The following is an 18,441-nucleotide window of genomic DNA, read 5'->3' as shown; positions in this document are numbered from 1 at the left end:
AATAACCGGTTTAATTTGAGGATGGATTAGATATGCATCTTGTGTAGTTTAACAAATATGAAAATGAGGTACATATTTGAACCAAGAAGTTTTTTGTTTTTTTTTAAATCTATGAAAATACAGTATTTCCATTTTATGCGGAAAATAGAAGTGATCTTGCCTTCACAGAGCAGCCAGAAAACGTTTTTGTAATAAAAGCTGCAGACTTTTAGTACATTAATTTAGGAAACTGCTGTAACCTGCTGTCTGGTAGGAAACCCATCCTAACTCAGGCGACTCAAATGAACCTAAGGGTGCCAATACTTTTGTCACAGTGAAAATAGATGAAATGGTGAGAGCAGATTTTTTTTCAACTTGGGAGGTGGATTTTACTTAAAATGAAAAAAAAAACTTCACTCAGAAAAGAACAGAAAGAAGAAATAAATAGAAACATTACATTTTGTGATGAAATTGCCAGAAAATAATTTTTGGCAGACTTTCGCTACATGACTTTACTAGCTTGCTAGCCAGAGATATTTTGGGACAATTTAGTGGTGATTGGCACGGAGTCTAGCTCCACCCATCTGTCATACTTTGATGCTAATGATACCTGGGCAGAAAAAGGAAGCAAATTCAGCTGTTGCTGTATCGGTAGCACCGGTCAAACTTCGTATGATTTTCCATCCTGTGCCCTGTATATATTCATGCCCTGACTTCCACCAGGACCTCGCGTACACGCTGGTGTCCAGCGACCGCACTCACGGTATCGGATAGCTGGGATGTGCCGTCTGTCCCTATCAGCATCAATGGCGCTATTGAAATAAACCCAGTAAGGATCAGTGAAGAGTCTTGGGAGATTTCAGGGCACTAATGCAGGCTGGGGGAACTTGAGGGGGTGGGGGTGGGGGGCGGGGGGGCGTAGGAGATGTGAGTGTCACGTTGCAGCCGCCCTCGAGCACTTCAGAGGTTAAGCACCTTGCTGAAGGACAGAGCTTAGAGAAAGGGGCAGGTAATTGAGATAGCCCTCGTGCCATATCTGAGATTTCAACCAGTGACCCTGTGTGCCAAGCTGCACAGTCGCCGGCACACGTCTCCGCTCCCAGGCTCATGTTGCGTTTTCGTCAACGGCTCCAGATGAGGTTATGAAACGAGACGTCTGTCTCTATTTACAGATGTCTGAGTCAGATTAAAGGAAGTCTGCTATGCGAGATCTTTTCGGGCTCTCTGCAGCCGAGCCTGCGTTCGTGGCGTCGAAGGAGACGTCTCTCACAGCAGGTTATCAGAGCCAGGAGCGTCTACGTGCATCCTCTGTCGGCCGTCCTCTAGTGACCATCCTTAGTCCTTAATCTGACCAGAATCCAAACTCGGAAAGAAAGAGAAAGGAAGCAATAATCCTCTGCTTTATGGATGTCAGGTCGCAGGCGCCGAGTAAAAACAGCGTATATTTTTAAGACGTAATGTTCTCTGAGTAAATTTCACGCTTACTCGAGGACTAAATATAGTCCTCAAATTCTATTTTCCATTTCGGTTCCATACATAAACACAATTAATCAAGGAGGTGCAGAATTAAACATTCAACAACTACCCAGAGACTCGTATCAAGGCCTCGGTCTTGCTGATACCTAACCCAGATCAAGGCTTTGATAAAAACCTAGATTAAAGTCGACGCGATCAAATGGAGCAGGACTAAACGACATCGTCCAGGCCAGACGCAGATGTCATTAAAGATATTACGAGCTTGTAGCCTTTTTTTTCTTCTTCAAATGCCTAATATGCCTTAGACAAATAACTTGCTGTGTTATTTACGCTAGCGCGGAGTTGTGACCTTTTCTTGTCCGTGCGTTAAATGGAACGTTTCCATTAAAGCAGACTCGCTCATTTTTACACTTTATTTCTGAATTGCTGGCACCGCCGACGTTTTCCATGAGTGTTTGCAAGTCGAACAAAACACTTTGTGTGTGTGAAAGTGGCTGGGCGTCGGCGAGGCTGCCTTTTTGTCGCGTCTTTTTTCCACCGCAACACCTGCGTGAGAGTGTTTAGCTGTAAACGTGTATTGTTTTTAATAGAGGTTTAGGTAATGCAGCGGTAGCCTTCTGGAGCTGCTGCCATCGTTGACTTTTATTTCAGAATGGAGGGGGAAAAAAATAATACTCAAACGAGATGTTAGAGTTTTTGGCTTTGTATTACAAACAAACTCTAATAGTTCATAGTTTAGTTTAGAGCTAAAATTAACAAACGACCCAGATGTGTATCAGCCATTACTGTGTAGCTAGTGGCAAGAAAACAGATTCAAGATTAGTGTTAGTACCTGATGTACTGCTTATATGGGTCACTATGTGCTTTAAAAAATAAAAAAATAAAATAAAAAAAATTGCAAGAGCGTGACGGTGAAAAAAAATGATCGCTGAAAAAACCAGAGCCAAATTTTCCACTTTATTTTAATGCACTCAATACATATTTATTTATTTATTTATTTATTTTACAGCCCATTTAAGTGAAAAAAAAGACATGTTGAAAATCTTTTTTATTTTTTTATTCTATTTTGTTTTTTAGGTCATTTTCTTTCAATTTGGAGTTCATGAATGTTTGATTTCGGGGGGGGGATTAGTTCCTAATTATAAATAAATAAATAAATAAATAAATAAATAAATAAATAAATAAATAAAATAAAATAAAATAAATAAAAATAAAAATAATTTTTCTTATTTTTTATTTTCCATAAATTGGACCGAATCTTGCCAATCCAGAGGTTTGGACATGTCAGTAATCAAACGTACAGATTTAATAAAACACAGTGTGACTCTGTATTAGCTGACTGTATGAAATCCTCGTGCCATGCTGTATATACTCTACTGTATGGATCTATAGTGCTGCTCCAGGAGCAGTGTGAGCTTTATAAACCCCGTCATCATCCTGCCCCATTGTTCTTCTCCTGCAGTGAAACAACTGCTGAGAGACTCATTTGTGTCAAGCCATAATGACTCTGCCCAATTACCAAGTGTGTGAGCTGCTCAGCACCAATTATAACCCCTATTGTCCTCTCCTGGGCAGACACACAGCGGTCTTTAACGTGCTAATGCATTAGTGCCCTGCGAATGTTAACCACACAGTCTGCTGGGATTTCAACCTGTTGCCCTTGGCTTTTTACTTTACTCAGAAGTTTTCTGGAATACAAGAGAAGGGTTGTGCAGAAAAACTCTGGGGCTGAATTTGAACTTAAAATTTTATGCTAACTTCTGAATAATTGGGTTTGAATAAATCTGACAGGAAGTTTCCACAAAAAGATGTTGAATAGAAATGGATTTGGCGCCCGAATTGACTGGTTTTGGACATTAACTAACAGAAGAAGCTAAGCAAGGATGCTAAAGAGCGCTTTAATTATCACATGCTTACCTGAGATACAATTTCTTTTCAAAATATTTCACAAATTAATAGAATCAGAGGTTTTTTTTTTCTCTATTGAAATCGCACCAGGTCTAACAATGACTGTTATGTGTTGTTGTTTATGCTAATTGTTCTAGCACTCAGTTAACGTGATGCTAATTAGTGCTAACTCACTTCTTTACTCAGCTATACGAGCCTCGTAGCTCTCCAGCTGTGTGTGATGTTTCTGAGGTGATTTGGGATTCAAAATGGCCGCCACTACAGTAGATCTAAACACATGCTAAATAGCACTAACCTACATTAGCTACACTAGCCTCGTAGCTTTGATACAATCTTGCACAACAAACATGCAAGATCAAGTGAGTTCAGATTCAAAATGGCTGCCTGTTAACCTGTTTATAATGGTGTAGTTTTTTTTAAAAAAGAATTTTATTCCACATAAAGCGTCACAAACCACACTGACAGGTTACTTATTAGCATTTGAGATTATGACAAAATGCTAATTAATGCTAAAGCACGTAAGCATATATGAAATGATCTATCATCTAGAGAAGACTTGAGCTAGCTGTATGATCAGTTTAGCTCGCGGTCAACATGAAAGCATGCTAATAACTTCCTGCGCGAGGCTTGTAGCTCTGATGCAATCTTTCTACGTCCAAACTTCCAAATGATTTCAGTTTCAAAATGGCCGCCGCTACAGTCTTCAGCTTAGCCAGACTACAGCGGTGACATTATTCTTAATAGAAACGTACAAAAGTGGAACGGACGGGAAGATGGAAATTCTTCAGATGTCACCTTTATGCTGCTTGAGCCTTTTGCGTAATCATTTTATTGAGCAAAATAATACGATAAGATGCTAATCAGTGCTCATAAACATCGTCTACTGGCTACACCGGTGTGCAACTCGGGCAACGTTCCAAAAAAGTCCATCTTTCTTGAAATGAAGCACAAACTAGCCAGTTGACCTCGTGTTGTATTTGCTGTAGATGATCTTTCTTTAGCTACAGGTGTCAACAAACATTTGTTAAAGTTAAGATGTGATTAAAAAAAAATAAAATAGCGTGATCCTGCTAGTTAAAAAACGTTATCTGGATTATTCCAATCCATCTCGGTATGTGTCTGGTAAGTGCACTTGTTTAGATTATAGGGAGCTTCCTAGGAGGTTGGTGTATGCTAGCATGCCTTCAGCAGCTTCTAATAGAGAGAGAGAGAGAGAGAGAGAGAGAGAGAGAGAGAGAGAGAGAGTGCTAGCTTGACTCCTGGCATGCGACTTGAGTGTAAACAGCCGACTCACTCGATGTGATTAATAGGACGAGGAGAGAAATACTCAGTGGAAACAGACAGTACTGACGACAGGGAAATAGAGGAATGGAGAGAGAGAGAGAGAGAGAGAGAGTTTCATGGCTAACGTGTAGCAAAAGACAGATGGTTAATTCACACCTCTAGCTGTTGAACCACTCATTGCTGCCCTGACAGACTTCCTGGAAGACACTAACACAACACACACACACACACACACACAGTCTTACAAACACACTCACTCACACAGACACACAGTCTTACACACACAGACTCAGATACACACACACAGACTTAAACACATTCACACACACAATCTTACACACACACATATACAGACTCTAATACACACACTCACTCAAACTCTCACACACACACACACACACACACACACAGTCTTAGACACACACATACTCACTCACACACTCTCACTCACAGACACACTCACTCACCCACTCACAAACACAGTCTTACACACTCACTCAAACACACACACACACACACAGTCTTACACACTCACTCAAACACACACACACACAGTCTTACACACTCACTCAAACACACACACACACACACACACAGTCTTACACACTCACTCAAACACACACACACACAGTCTTACACACTCACTCAAACACACACACACACACACACACACACACAGTCTTACACACTCACTCAAACACACACACACACACACACACACACACAGTCTTACACACACACTCACTCACACAGACTTACCCACTCATGGGCACTCACTCACACACAATCTTACACACACATACATACACCCTCCTACACACACACTTAGTCACACACACACTCGCTCACTCACACACGCACAGTCTTACAAACACACTCTTACACATAGTCTTACACACAAATACATACACACTCTTACACACACACACACTATTAAACACACACACATTAACATCATTCTGGTGTCTCAGAGAGCTACAGATTTTCAGCACAGTCAGATATTCAAGATTTTAAAGACAACCCAAGAATATAATCACATCAAAAACAACTATTTCTTATTGTTCAACTTTTCCATGTGTGTTTAATCAGTACGAATAAAACAAATCATCATTAAACCCTTGTGGCTTGGGGTCAGAGCGCAGGGTCAGCCATGATGCCGTGCCCCTGGAGCAGGTGGGGTTAAGGGCCTTGCTCAAGGGCCCAACGTTGATACCTTGGTAGCTTAGAGGCTTGAACCCTGACCTTCTGATCAGTGACCCAGCACCATGACTGCTGAGCCACCACGTCAGCCATCACAAGTGGTTTCACAAGTGTATATATACACTATATTGCCAAAAGTATTCGCTCACCTGCCTTGACTCGCATATGAACTTAAGTGACATCCCATTCCTAATCCATAGGGTGCAATATGACGTCGGTCCACCCTTTGCAGCTATAACAGCTTCAACTCTTCTGGGAAGGCTGTCCACAAGGTTTAGGAGTGTGTTTATGGGAATTTTTGACCATTCTTCCAGAAGCGCATTTGTGAGGTCACACACTGATGTTGGACGAGAAGGCCTGGCTCTCAGTCTCCGCTCTAATTCATCCCAAAGGTGTTCTATCGGGTTGAGGTCAGGACTCTGTGCAGGCCAGTCAAGTTCCTCCACACCAGACTCTGTCATCCATGTCTTTATGGACCTTGCTTTGTGCACTGGTGCACAGTCATGTTGGAAGAGGAAGGGGCCAGCTCCAAACTGTTCCCACAAAGTTGGGAGCATGGAATTGTCCAAAATGTCTTGGTATGCTGAAGCATTCAGAGTTCCTTTCACTGGAACTAAGGGGCCAAGCCCAGCTCCTGAAAAACAACCCCACACCATAATCCCCCCTCCACCAAACTTTACACTTGGCACAATGCAGTCAGACAAGTACCGTTCTCCTGGCAACCGCCAAACCCAGACTCGTCCATCAGATTGCCAGATGGAGAAGCGCGATTCGTCACTCCAGAGAATGCGTCTCCACTGCTCTAGAGTCCAGTGGCGGCGTGCTTTACACCACTGCATCCGACGCTTTGCATTGCACTTGGTGATGTATGGCTTGGATGCAGCTGCTCGGCCATGGAAACCCATTCCATGAAGCTCTCTGCGCACTGTTCTTGAGCTAATCTGAAGGCCACATGAAGTTTGGAGGTCTGTAGTGACTGACTGCAGAAAGTTGGCGACCTCTTCGCACTATGTGCCTCAGCATCCGCTGACCCCGCTCCGTCAGTTTACGTGGCCTACCACTTCGTGGCTGAGTTGCTGTCGTTCCCAAACACTTCCACTTTCTTATAATACAGCTGACAGTTGACTGTGGAATATTTAGGAGCGAGGAAATTTCACGACTGGATTTGTTGCACAGGTGGCATCCTATCACAGTTCCACGCTGGAATTCACTGAGCTCCTGAGAGCGACCCATTCTTTCACAAATGTTTGTAAAAACAGTCTGCATGCCTAGGTGCTTGATTTTATACACCTGTGGCCATGGAAGTGATTGGAACACCTGATTCTGATTATTTGGATGGGTGAGCGAATACTTTTGGCAATATAGTGTATTTTTTAATTCATTTGAATTCATTTTTCACACCATTAAAAATGTAAGTCAAATCTGAAAAATATATATATATATATTTTCAATCCTGCTATAAAATAAATCATTAAATATAAAAATGGAATGAAAGATAAAAATGTTCTGGCACAAAAATTTCTAGTTTCCTTTTGTTGCAATTCCTATTAATATTTCTTATGAAATTAAATGAATTTTAGCTACAATATGAGGCATTTAGGTCTTTCTTTCTTTCTTTCTTTCTTTCCTTTGCTATTTTTTTGTCATTTGTCCTTTCTTTCTTTCTTTCTTTCGCCATATATTTTTTCTTTCTTTTTTCCTTCCTTCCTTCCTTCCTTCCTTCCCTCCCTCCCTCATAAGTGTCCATTATGTCGATACACATTTCTGAAAGTCAAAGTTTTTACTCGTGGCTTTGAGTTTCTCCTGATTGTGATAATGGTCTTGTTTCATTATTATTATTATTATTATTATTATTATTATTATTATTATTATTATTATTATTATTATTATTATTATGAAAAAAACTTTTTTTTATCCTTTTTTCTACATTAAAACATGTTTTTTTATTTTTTGTTTTTCTCGCTCTTTATTACAACATTATAGACTCCTCACGTGAATTCTCCATATTTAATGATGGTAAAACATCCAGCCTGTTTACATGAATAAAAATGCTGGATGTTTATTGATTAATTTCTCACTGGATTTTGTTTCATTACGTACGAACTGAATGATACGGGGAAAAAAAAGGATCTTTAACTCTATCCTCAGCCTTGGAGACCTGTGAGTGGACCTGTGAGTGGACCTGTGAGTGGACACTTGTAGCTGTAGACCTGTTTACTACGACTCTGTAGAAATGACTGAGATTTTTTTTGGTGGGTAAAGTTTTTTACGCCAATCTCACTGACGTGTCTACGGATCAGCGGAGTTTGTGCATTATTCCCGCTCGGGTCCCGTTCCACAAAGGGCCGGTCTTCGGGGCCGAAAGCTCATGCATGCGTGTTGGGGTGGGTTCTAAAGGCAGCAGTCGGAGCTGGTTTCACGCTGCCACTCAGTGCTGTTTGAAGTCTCGCTGCTTCGCTCTCTCTCCACTCAAACACATGTAAAGTGAATCAGACCAGAGGCTGTGGGTTTCCACCAGCGCTGCCTGTCTGGCCTGGGTTCTAACTCACTGTGTGTGTGTGTGTGTGAGGAGAGAGTTCCCCCACCCCCTTCAACCCTGTATTGTTTACTTTTTGTCCTGGCTCAGAGAGAATTCCACACGCCCAGATGAAATGGCGGGTGTTTTTCGGGGTCATTTACACCCGGAGTGTGTTTGTCTTTGGGGATGGGGGGATTTTTTTTTTTGTCTGCCTCCATGTGCCGACCTCATAAAAAAAGCTGAGCGACAAGAAGCCCTCTGTTTTCTCTCTTCTCTCTCTCTCTCTCTCTCTCTCTCTCTCCCTCTCGTTCCTCAGTGAAGCTGCTGCTACCTTTAGCACATCTGTCTTTTTCTGATTGGTGCCACAGGTGTTCAGGACTCTTGCAGTGTGTTTGATTTAAGCGCTCAAGAGCTGCTTTTAAATAGATTTCCACTGAGCGCCAGCACCTTGCCAGGCTCCCTCAGTTCCTGTGGATTTATTCTGCAACTGTTTCAAGTGTGTTTCAAAGGATGACCAGAATCCAGGGGCTAGCTAAGCTCTGGTTCTAATATCTGTCTCTCTCTCTCTCTCTCTCTCTCTCTCTCTCTCTCTCACTCTGTCTGTCTCTCTCTGTCTCTCCCACTCACTGTCTCTCTCTCTCTCTCTCGCTGTCTCTCTCTCTCTCTCAATCTCTCTCTCTCTCTCTCTCTCCCTGTCTCTCTCTTGCTCTATTTGTCTCTCTTTCTCTCTCTCTCTCTCTCTCTCTCTCTCTCCCTCACTGTCTCTTTCTATCTGTCTGTCTGTCTGTCTCTCTCTCTCTCTCTCTGTGTGTGAGCCATGTATTTATGCGCTGTTGACTGGCGTTAGTGGTTTACTAGGCAGGCAGCTCGGCGATGTCTACATTAGTTTTGCAGTTGGTTGAGAAACCGCTGAGGGCTGATCGTTTTACACCACATGCGCTTCTGCATCCGAGAGGATAGTGTGTGTGTGTTTGAGAATAGTGTGTGTGTGGGGGGGGGTTGTTGGTTGTTGTAGCTTTTTTGGGAAGGGGTTTGAAGAGGTTCTCCACAAACTCTTTCCACTACACATGCAGCGATTTCTCCTCCAAGCTTCTCCATACACGCTTTATTATCATCACAGGAACACACTACAAACACGACAGCCACCGTAGCTCGGGCCAAAAGGTTGACGATCGTGTTGTACGTCGTCGGAGGATACGATTGTTTACTGCTAGTCTTGTTTGCATGACCCTTGTGTTTACTGAGCAAACAAAAGATAAACACAACAACATTAAGGCAGAACCTGACAGAACGAAGGCGGGACTCGGACACGTTAAGCAGAAACAGAACACAATGAGTTGGCTAGATGAATCACTGGCTAGCAAACTGACATTTAGTGATATTAACAGCATATTAGCTAGGCAGGATTAGTCACAAGCTAGCTGTGGACACAGTATATTTGGTTTGTGAGAATTGTTGACAAATCTTGGAAGATCTGCACATGATCTGTGAAATTGTTAACAAAGCCTTTTCCAATAAATTGTTTAGAACTTGAGCTAGCTAGCTCATTTGCTTCATGGGAATCGTAGTTAGCGTAAGGTTTAGGGTGTGTAGTGGCATTTTGGCTAGCAAACAATCCTCAGTGCTAACTTCAGTGTTATATTAATTTAGCTAGCTAAGATTAAACACAGAGCTCACTGGTAGTGTACTTTCTTATTTTACAAAAGCAAAAATCCTCATATACTTTCAAAATTCAGACGCTAGCTAGGATTAGCCACGTTTAGCTAGCAAAAACTCCTGAAAAACTCCCTTCGACTATTGTTGTGGAAATGTTCATAAACCGTTTCGAGTAAACACACAGATATGTTTAGCAAACTAGCCAGAAAACCACATTACAAATATAACAACAGGTTAGCCACTTTAAGTTGATTTAGTTAGCTGGGTAATGCTAATGTTGTCGTTTCACCCTTCGTCTTGTGTTCGGTTTGTTTTGTCAATGCTGCTCTATCGTGATTTTGTAGACTAGCCCAGGTTTGAGTACTTTATTCTTTTTTCTGCTGTGCATAGCCGGTTTCTGTGTTCAGTCAGGACAAACTTCAGGTTGAGGAAATAAAACACTAGAGGTTTTGTCAGTGACCAACACTTTACACTGCTTTCCCACAATCCTGTGGGTCTGGCACACTGCAGCATGATTGAGCGATGTGGGCTGGGTGAGGCTGCCATGCTTTTGTGTTTGATACTGATTTCCCCTGACAGGCTAAATATTTGTCTGCGGCCGAGCACGAAGGTAAGCGAGGCCCTTTAAACTATGAGTGAGATGTAACAGAAAGGTGGTTTTGTGTGTACGAGTGTGTGTGTGTGTGTATGGATGCAGTGAGTGGGAGCTTGCTGAGGTTCAGGTGGATAAGTGGCGATGGCAGACTGAAAGCTGCAGTTTGTACTCACTTAACATAATACGACACTCCTGAATGAGCCGTTAGCTCACATCGTCTCTACTGCACTGAAGAGCAGGACAAACAACGCTGTGGTTTCTGTGCAGCTCTTCTGATGGACACTGAGGTCAAACAATACCAGCTAACGAGGTCAGATCACAGACAGTCAACTTCTGTTGAGATAAATAATACTTCCTGTAATGATCTCACATCCAGACTGCTGATTCTGTCTCTTTACTATAGTCTGATCCAAGGACACACCCACTTTTATCTCTCTGTTGATAAGCTTCAGATGCACAACCACATTGATTGCTAGAGGTTCAAGGGGCGTGTCTTTCCCCTACAAGATGATTTGTTGTGACTGTTGGTATGTGACAGATCATCTGATTCATTGCGTTCAGTGTGATCTAATTCACTGTTTTGATTTTAAATGCAAACATACAATGCAAGTGTAGAGAAGTGATGCTTCTTTCACTGAAACTGACAGGAATCAAGGCCACACCTTCTGTTAGGACCAGCAGGCATCAAGGCCATGCCTCCTTTAAGGACTGACAGGCATTAAGGCCACACCTCCTATTAGAATTGACAGGCCTCAAGGCCACACCTCCTATTAGGCTCAACAGGCACCAAGGCCACACCTTTTACTAGGACCAGCCAACAATTAGGTCAGACTCATAGGAATGACACGCACAAAAGCCTCACCTCTGACTAGAACAGACAGGCATCAAGGCCACACCTCCTGTTAGGAGTGACAGGCATCAAGGCCACACCTCCTGTTAGGATTGACAGGCCTCAAGGCTACCCCTCCTATTAGGACTGACAGGCATTAGGGCCACACCTCTTTTATGGACTGACATCAGGGCATCAGGGCCACACCTCTTACTAGGACCAACCAACAATAAGGCCATACCTCCTTTTAGGGTTGACTGGCACAAAGACTACACCTCTTACTAGGACTGACAGGCATCAAGGCCACACCTCCCATTAAAACTGACAGGCATCAAAGCCACACCTCCTGTTAGGACTGACACACATCAAGACAGGCAAAAAGCCCAGGCCTTCTACAATGATTGATAAACACAAAGGCCACGCCTCCTTCAGTGCTCTGACAAGCTCAAAGACAATGTTTTCTGTGACTGACAGGCACCAAGGCCACGCCTTCTTCTGGGATTGCCTGGCATAAAGAAGTAAGGAAGTCTGTTGTGCTCGTTCTCTTGTGCCTAGTACAGATGTTGTGTTGGTTGCCATAGAAACAGACAAGCCACTGAGACATCAGTAAGATTGAATCTGGAAAACTTATGTAGTTGAAATGTTTATTTATCTGTGTGTGTGTGTGTGTGCGTGTGTGTTTTAATAATGATAAAGCTTGTGAGAGAGAATGTGCTGTACTGCTACCCAGCCAGTCCTTCATTCCTGCTTTAAACAAACTCTACACAAAGAATTTTTTCTATCTCATTTACAGATAATTCTATTAAATTGTGCTGCACAATTTCTGCCATTGTGCCTTGATTTCTAAGAAAAAGGTTGCTGGAGCATAATGACTGGTGAGTGAGTATGTGTGTGTGTGTGTACACTAGTTTAGTAATCCAGGCAGCCTGGTGCCATCAGTGTTTTCCAGTGGAATGCACGGGTCAGCTCACGGAGGCAGGACCTGCAGAGTGTCTGGAGGATCAAAGCACACACTCCACTAAGATAGCAAACTCACACACCCCGTCTGACCTACACTAGTGTGTGTGTGTGTGTGTGTGTGTGTGTCTATAAGCCAGGCTCCCCCAGACACACAGCGATGACAGGTCTGTCTTTTCAGGCCCAGAAGAGAAACTGCTGTTGAAAGACTGAGTGCTGTGTGCACTTTATGAAACGATCGGATGCTTTCACTGCTCGCTCGATCTGCAGCTCTTTTAACGTGTAATAACAGATATAAATCAAAAGCCTTCTTTCAAGCTAGTATTTCAGCAGTTCACCCTACTAGATCGGACAAAATTCCGCATTTGGCTTTAGTCAATCAGGGTTCTGGGCCCGGTCCCTGTGAAGGTGTTTCCTCCAGTCATCTAACTGACAAGTACATTTGTAGAAAAGAAAAGTACCTGATGCTTCATCCAGCAGCTTCCTGATGAATTGTCCACTTTAGACTTTTCTATATAGTTGACTCTTCTGCTTAGAGCTGCCAATGCTTCCACGTGGGTACCCTAAAGACCCATCCCAAAGTGCTCAAGTCTCAGCCCTTCTTCTGTGGAGCATCTGGATGTACCTAAGAGCTGCTGCTGTACTAATAAAGACCCTGCTGTTCATACTGAACATCATCCAAACACACTTAGTACTGTTTGACTTTATATTATACAGGTATATAAGAGTAATGATTTATAATCGTACTATCCTCTATCACCCAGAAGAGGATTAGTTCCCCCTTGGAGTCTGGTTCCTCTCAAGGTTTCTACCTCATGTCATCTCAGGGAGTTTTTCTTCACCGTTGTGATGTCTGGATAGATAAAACTGATTTGATTTGAATATATGGCTCAGTTTTCCTCTAGCATCATTATTGTTGGTGTATTCAGACATTTATGACTCTTTTGGCCAACTGGACCGTCTTGTTGATCTTCCGACTGGCAAGTAGAACTTAGTCTGGTTTTCTGCTGATCTGTGTTTTCTGAGAGTTTAGCTGTCTGGAAAGTACTCTAGTCTGCCAAAAGAACCACGATTGGGCTCTTGAGCAAGACCTAAAACCTTCAACTGCTAATCCAAGCTCTACACTTGGATTAGATTCGAACTTGCTTTGAGTAAAAACGTCTGCCAAAGGAATAAATGGAGATGTATCTGAGAACTTCCCTTAACACCGAAGATCACTTCCAGGACTACTGGCATGGCCGTCCGTCTGTTTAAATCTTCCCCCTTTGGACAGGAGGATGGTTAACATGTTGGTTTCTCAGCTTTCTTTCTGCTGCTTGGGTGGGATTGTGGATTTTGGCTTCTAGGCTGACCTTGGATGAGCATGAGTGCTGGTTGTCAAGCAACATTCTGGGCAAATAACCTTGTTTTCTTTTTTTTTTTTACAGAAAAAGAAAACAGCAGTAAAGTTCTTATAAAAAAAAGATGACCATCTGCAGATTGTTGTTCATCAAAGCTAATATGTAACGTGTAACTAGCGTACCACGAGTCATGAGAGTCATGTTATGAGAAATCCCTTTGAGTAAGTTGGGCAAAATCATTAGCAAGGCAGTGTGAAGATGTCCATCAAGCGGACAGACACACAGCCGTCAGACATCTGATGCTAGTCCAGGAAAGAATGACGACCAGCTCCAGATTTCTCACTTACGCTCATAACTATGTCAATGCTAATTTGTGAAACTAGCAGCTGTGCCAAGATGTTGCGAAAGGTCACTACTGTAAAAAGCGGTTCCGCTTGAGGAATTTTAGAATTACCTTCTACTCAATAGCGCTCCAACAAACTCCCAGCCTATAAAACACTTCTTTCCCCCTCAAGTTAATCTTTAACCTGTACTATCACATAATATGTCTAATAAATAACCAAAGCCATTAACAGCAGACTGGTTCTTTCTCTTTTTTCTCTCTGTCTCACTTATTTGTTCCCAAGTTTTTTTTCTTTTATCCTCCCTTCCTATCCTCACGGGTCTGGTTTAAATTAGTCTTCTTCCATACTTTCCCATTATTCTCCGGAGCAAACAGGCTGCAAATCCCGAGCACCGCATGTCCGCTTAAAACCTTACCCCAATGCTGACTCTGTGTTTATTGTGAACAAGAAATGTTCGTGACATTATATTCCACCATCCTTTCCATGATCTTGAGGTGACCACAAAAATCCAGTGGTGGGCACTGGGGGAAATCCTTACATGGATGATGTCACTGGCATTGCGTGCATGAGCCTTTTCCTTGCTTGTTTGCATTCCTGACTGGTGGAACGGTTGATGTGATGAGAGAGAGAGAGAGGTTAAACCCATTTAGGTAAGTAAACCAAGTCCATTAGCACAGAAGTGTGACGCTGTCCATCAGCGGAGACGTCGCCGTATGAGGAGGCAAGCAATCAGTCATCAGCATGCCAATGCTAGTGCAGGGGATATGGATATGGTTTCTCCATAACAATGATCTGATCTAAGATCTGATGCCAGAGCGCAGCTTGTCTTGTCAGGAACGAAAAGGGTTCGACTGAGCATGAGCAAAAAAAAAAAACGTAAAAAGAAAGTGTGACCCTGAGCAAACAGCACACCGTGAACCTCTTCCATTAAGGCGACTTGCACTCGAGCCATCCCAGTGTATGTGAAAAGGATTGCGTGTCCCTTAAAGTGGCCTTGTATTCGCTCAAAGCATGAAGTCTTGAGTTTCTAGGATAACATCTATACCTTTTCGTCCGTGCCTTCACTTAACCGAGATAGAGCGATGGAACCCTTCATTCGGTCTTGGTGTTCAGCCAAGTACGTTGAATTGCCTGCCACTGGGAGTCACTATGTGCTGCATGTCAACCTGGAGATAAATAAGCATAAAAAAGACGAATTAGACAGCCTGACGTACTGCCACGCTGGAAACTTAACACATTGACGGGTCGACCTGCTCCGCTAACTCTCCCTCGGTAAGTAACTCTAGAGCATGTGCACTGACTCCCTCATATTCCACCAGACTGAACAGATGAAAGCGACCCTCACTCCATCCTGCATCAAGAACACTCGTCACTTACCAATCACTCACTCCATCGACTCCTACTCCTGTTATTTGTCAATGCTCAAGCTGATTTGTACTTCTTGTATATCGCTATCACTTCTGTCGCTCTACAGTCAAGATCCAGAGTGACCATGGCTTTGCAAGAGCTGTAGCTTTTTCCACAGGAAACTTTAACGGCAGTCTATCAGGATGTGTGTGAAAGCATGACAGAACCGAAATCCCAGGAAAACTGGGGTACGATTCAAGGATTTGCAACCAAGGCTCATTTTTCCCATAATACTGCATTGTTTTTTCTTTTAAAATCACAAATATACACTACTGCCCCCTCCTGGCATGGAGTAATTACTTTTTAAGCACACAGTTAGCAGAAGTGAGTTAGGTGTTGATGATTTTTCGACACATTTAAGTGCAACATTTCACAATTCTGTATCCAGATCTTCGACCCTGGCTCGGTGTGCCTCGGCCCTGAGATCTTCTAAGTTAAGCCTTGATATAAAATCTATATATAAAAATGTATCAATTTTGCCTGGAGATGTTTTCTTACTGTGTGAAATGTTTGCAGATTTTGTTCTTATTCTTTTTCGTCTTTGGGGTGCTTGGGGGAATGTAAGTTGAAGTTATATTTGCTTACTTGCTTACTCTCTTGTTTGCTTTCTCCTGCCCTGGAGAAGTAGTGATTTCCATTACAAAGAATTATTGACTTTCATAGAGCCACCATTCTTTGATATTAGGTGCCACGGGTGTTTATACATGCGCGCGTGTGTGTGTGTGTGTGTGTGTGTGCGTATAAATGAACCCATCGAGGCAGATCACAGGAAGAAATGTAATTCACTCCGTTCAAACCCTCTTCTTCTTCTCCTTCTCACTCTCTCTCTCCCACTCCCACTCTCCCCCACACACTCGTCCTTTCTTTCACTCCTTCATTCTCTAAGAGAGCACCCCCACCGCACCCCTCCTCTTCCCCACCCGTGATTTAAGATGCTGAAAGGGGCTCGGCCCCGGAGCAGATGGGAAAAGTTTTTTTTGTGGCCGGCGGGGTGGCGATAGGCTAATTTGAGTGGCATAAAGCCGGCCCTCTTTCAAATGCAGAGCAGGACGCTTTGATGAGCGAAGGATGAAAGTGACGAGAGAGGAGAGGACGACTGGAGGGGGAGAGCTGGCTCTTTGTCCCGGATGAGAAGGCATCTGCCGCCCTCTGGCCTGGACGAGACCCTGAAACAATGGCTGCCAGGGTTAGAGAGTGTCATCACACAACATGAAAAGAGTCCTTCCGCACCAGAGTGTGTGTGAGAGAAGCAACGAGTGTGTGTGTGAGAGAGAGAAAGAGTGACGAGAACTCTCTTAAATTCATGCTAAAGCCGAAAGCTCCACAGTGCGGCGTTGTTCACGGGGGCAGCCGGCGGCATGATTGATTTTTCCCCGTTGAGAAACAAATAAACTTGTTATTTGGTTGAAGGGAGGGCTATTGAGAACGATCTAAAGAGAGTGGTTTGTGTGTGTGTGTGTGTGTGTGTATGTGTGTGTGTGTGTGTGTGTGTGTGTGTGTAATCAGAGGCTGTGGGCACATTGCTGGGCCAGTGGGTAAACACAGGAGAATTTCATGGTGAGACAAGAGCGAGCTCCTGAAACAGGACCAACAAAAAGAAGAGAAGTAGAACTAATTGAAAGAAAAGCAGCACGCTGCCTTTGATCTCGGAGAAGACTCCCTGATGTTAGCACTTTGTTTTTTGGAAACAGAAAGAGAGAGAGAGAGAGGGAAGGAGAGAGAGGAAAGAGAGAGAGCGGGGGGGGGTGCTTTTGTTTCTCGGCTAAGCTTGGATCGAGAAAAGAAGTGCGAGAAATGAATACTGTTTAAATCTTAGGTCATTTCTTTAGAATAAACACGAATGGCGCTGAAGGAGCTAGCGAATACTGGTTGTTGCTGAGCGTGATTTAAGATGAATCGCATCTTTCTGCAGTGGATATGACACAACAATCTGCAAATGTTTGAGCGTTACATAATCTGATGTGGGGATTAACTAATGAACAGCGTTAAAAATAACAAGGATTTTACAAGTTGTGCTTCTAGAATTGAAAACACATTGTATCATCACGTCATACGCAGCACATGGACGCCATATTAGGTTACAATGTTAAATACATTGTTTATATTCGTTTGGTCAGTTTCAGTGACCGCTTCAAGGTTATGGTGACCACAATTTGGGATTATTTCTCTGAATACGACTATCATTTATCATTTTTCAACAAACATTTTTAAAATTTCTTTGCTGTTCATGTCTCGTAATGACGTCCATCATGGAAATAACTTGTAGTTAACTTGAGGATGCCTCCAAGCTCATGACGTTTCCGAGCTCCTGATGTATCTGGGTTCTACGGTTCCAGACCCGCAGCCTTCTGGCACCAGAACCAAACCAATTTTCCTGAACCAGATGCTTGTGCTTGGAAAGTAGACACACATTTTACAATGAAATCTCCTTTACTGGTCTCCAGTGCTTGATTGCTTAAGCAGCTGTGGCTATAGAAACAGCTGATAATCTATATAATACTTTATGATTTATCGCTAGGAAACGACGTCAAGGTCAAACGTCGAGCTGCAGTGCTAAGTCGTGATGCTATTATGGTCTATTAAAAATTAATGCTTTGTTTTTATCACAGCTCAACAGAACTAAGGATATATTTCTTTTGATTTTTTTTTTAGCATAGAATTAAAAATAGGCAATTGGTGGTTAACTTGCATTCAGGCTGATTGAGAGTTACTTAAAATGAACTTATTCGTTTACTTTCAGTCGCTTAAAGATGACCTTTGAACTTTCTAAGTGACCTCATCAGTCATCAGTCAACATCACAATGTCACTGAAAATAAAGAAGAAAAAAAGGACAGACCGAATGGAAATTTCTTCCTATAATCTTGAAGAAATTTAGATGATACAAATTTCCTGTTGACTTTTTTGGAATATTCCTAAAATTTATTCCAATGTAACGGACGGCTCATGG

General features: G+C 42.7%; 1 protein-coding gene across 1 annotated transcript in view; it reads left to right on the top strand.

Moving 5' to 3' along the window:
- Positions 1–18,441, top strand: part of trabd2a (TraB domain containing 2A) — a 56,503-nt gene that overhangs the window by 6,138 nt on the left and 31,924 nt on the right. The window lies entirely within an intron of this gene.

The sequence above is a fragment of the Hemibagrus wyckioides genome, linkage group LG28 (assembly GCF_019097595.1).
Source record: "Hemibagrus wyckioides isolate EC202008001 linkage group LG28, SWU_Hwy_1.0, whole genome shotgun sequence".
Taxonomy (NCBI): domain Eukaryota; kingdom Metazoa; phylum Chordata; class Actinopteri; order Siluriformes; family Bagridae; genus Hemibagrus; species Hemibagrus wyckioides.
Note: the sequence above shows the minus strand (reverse complement) of the source record. Positions and strands in the feature narration are given on the sequence as shown.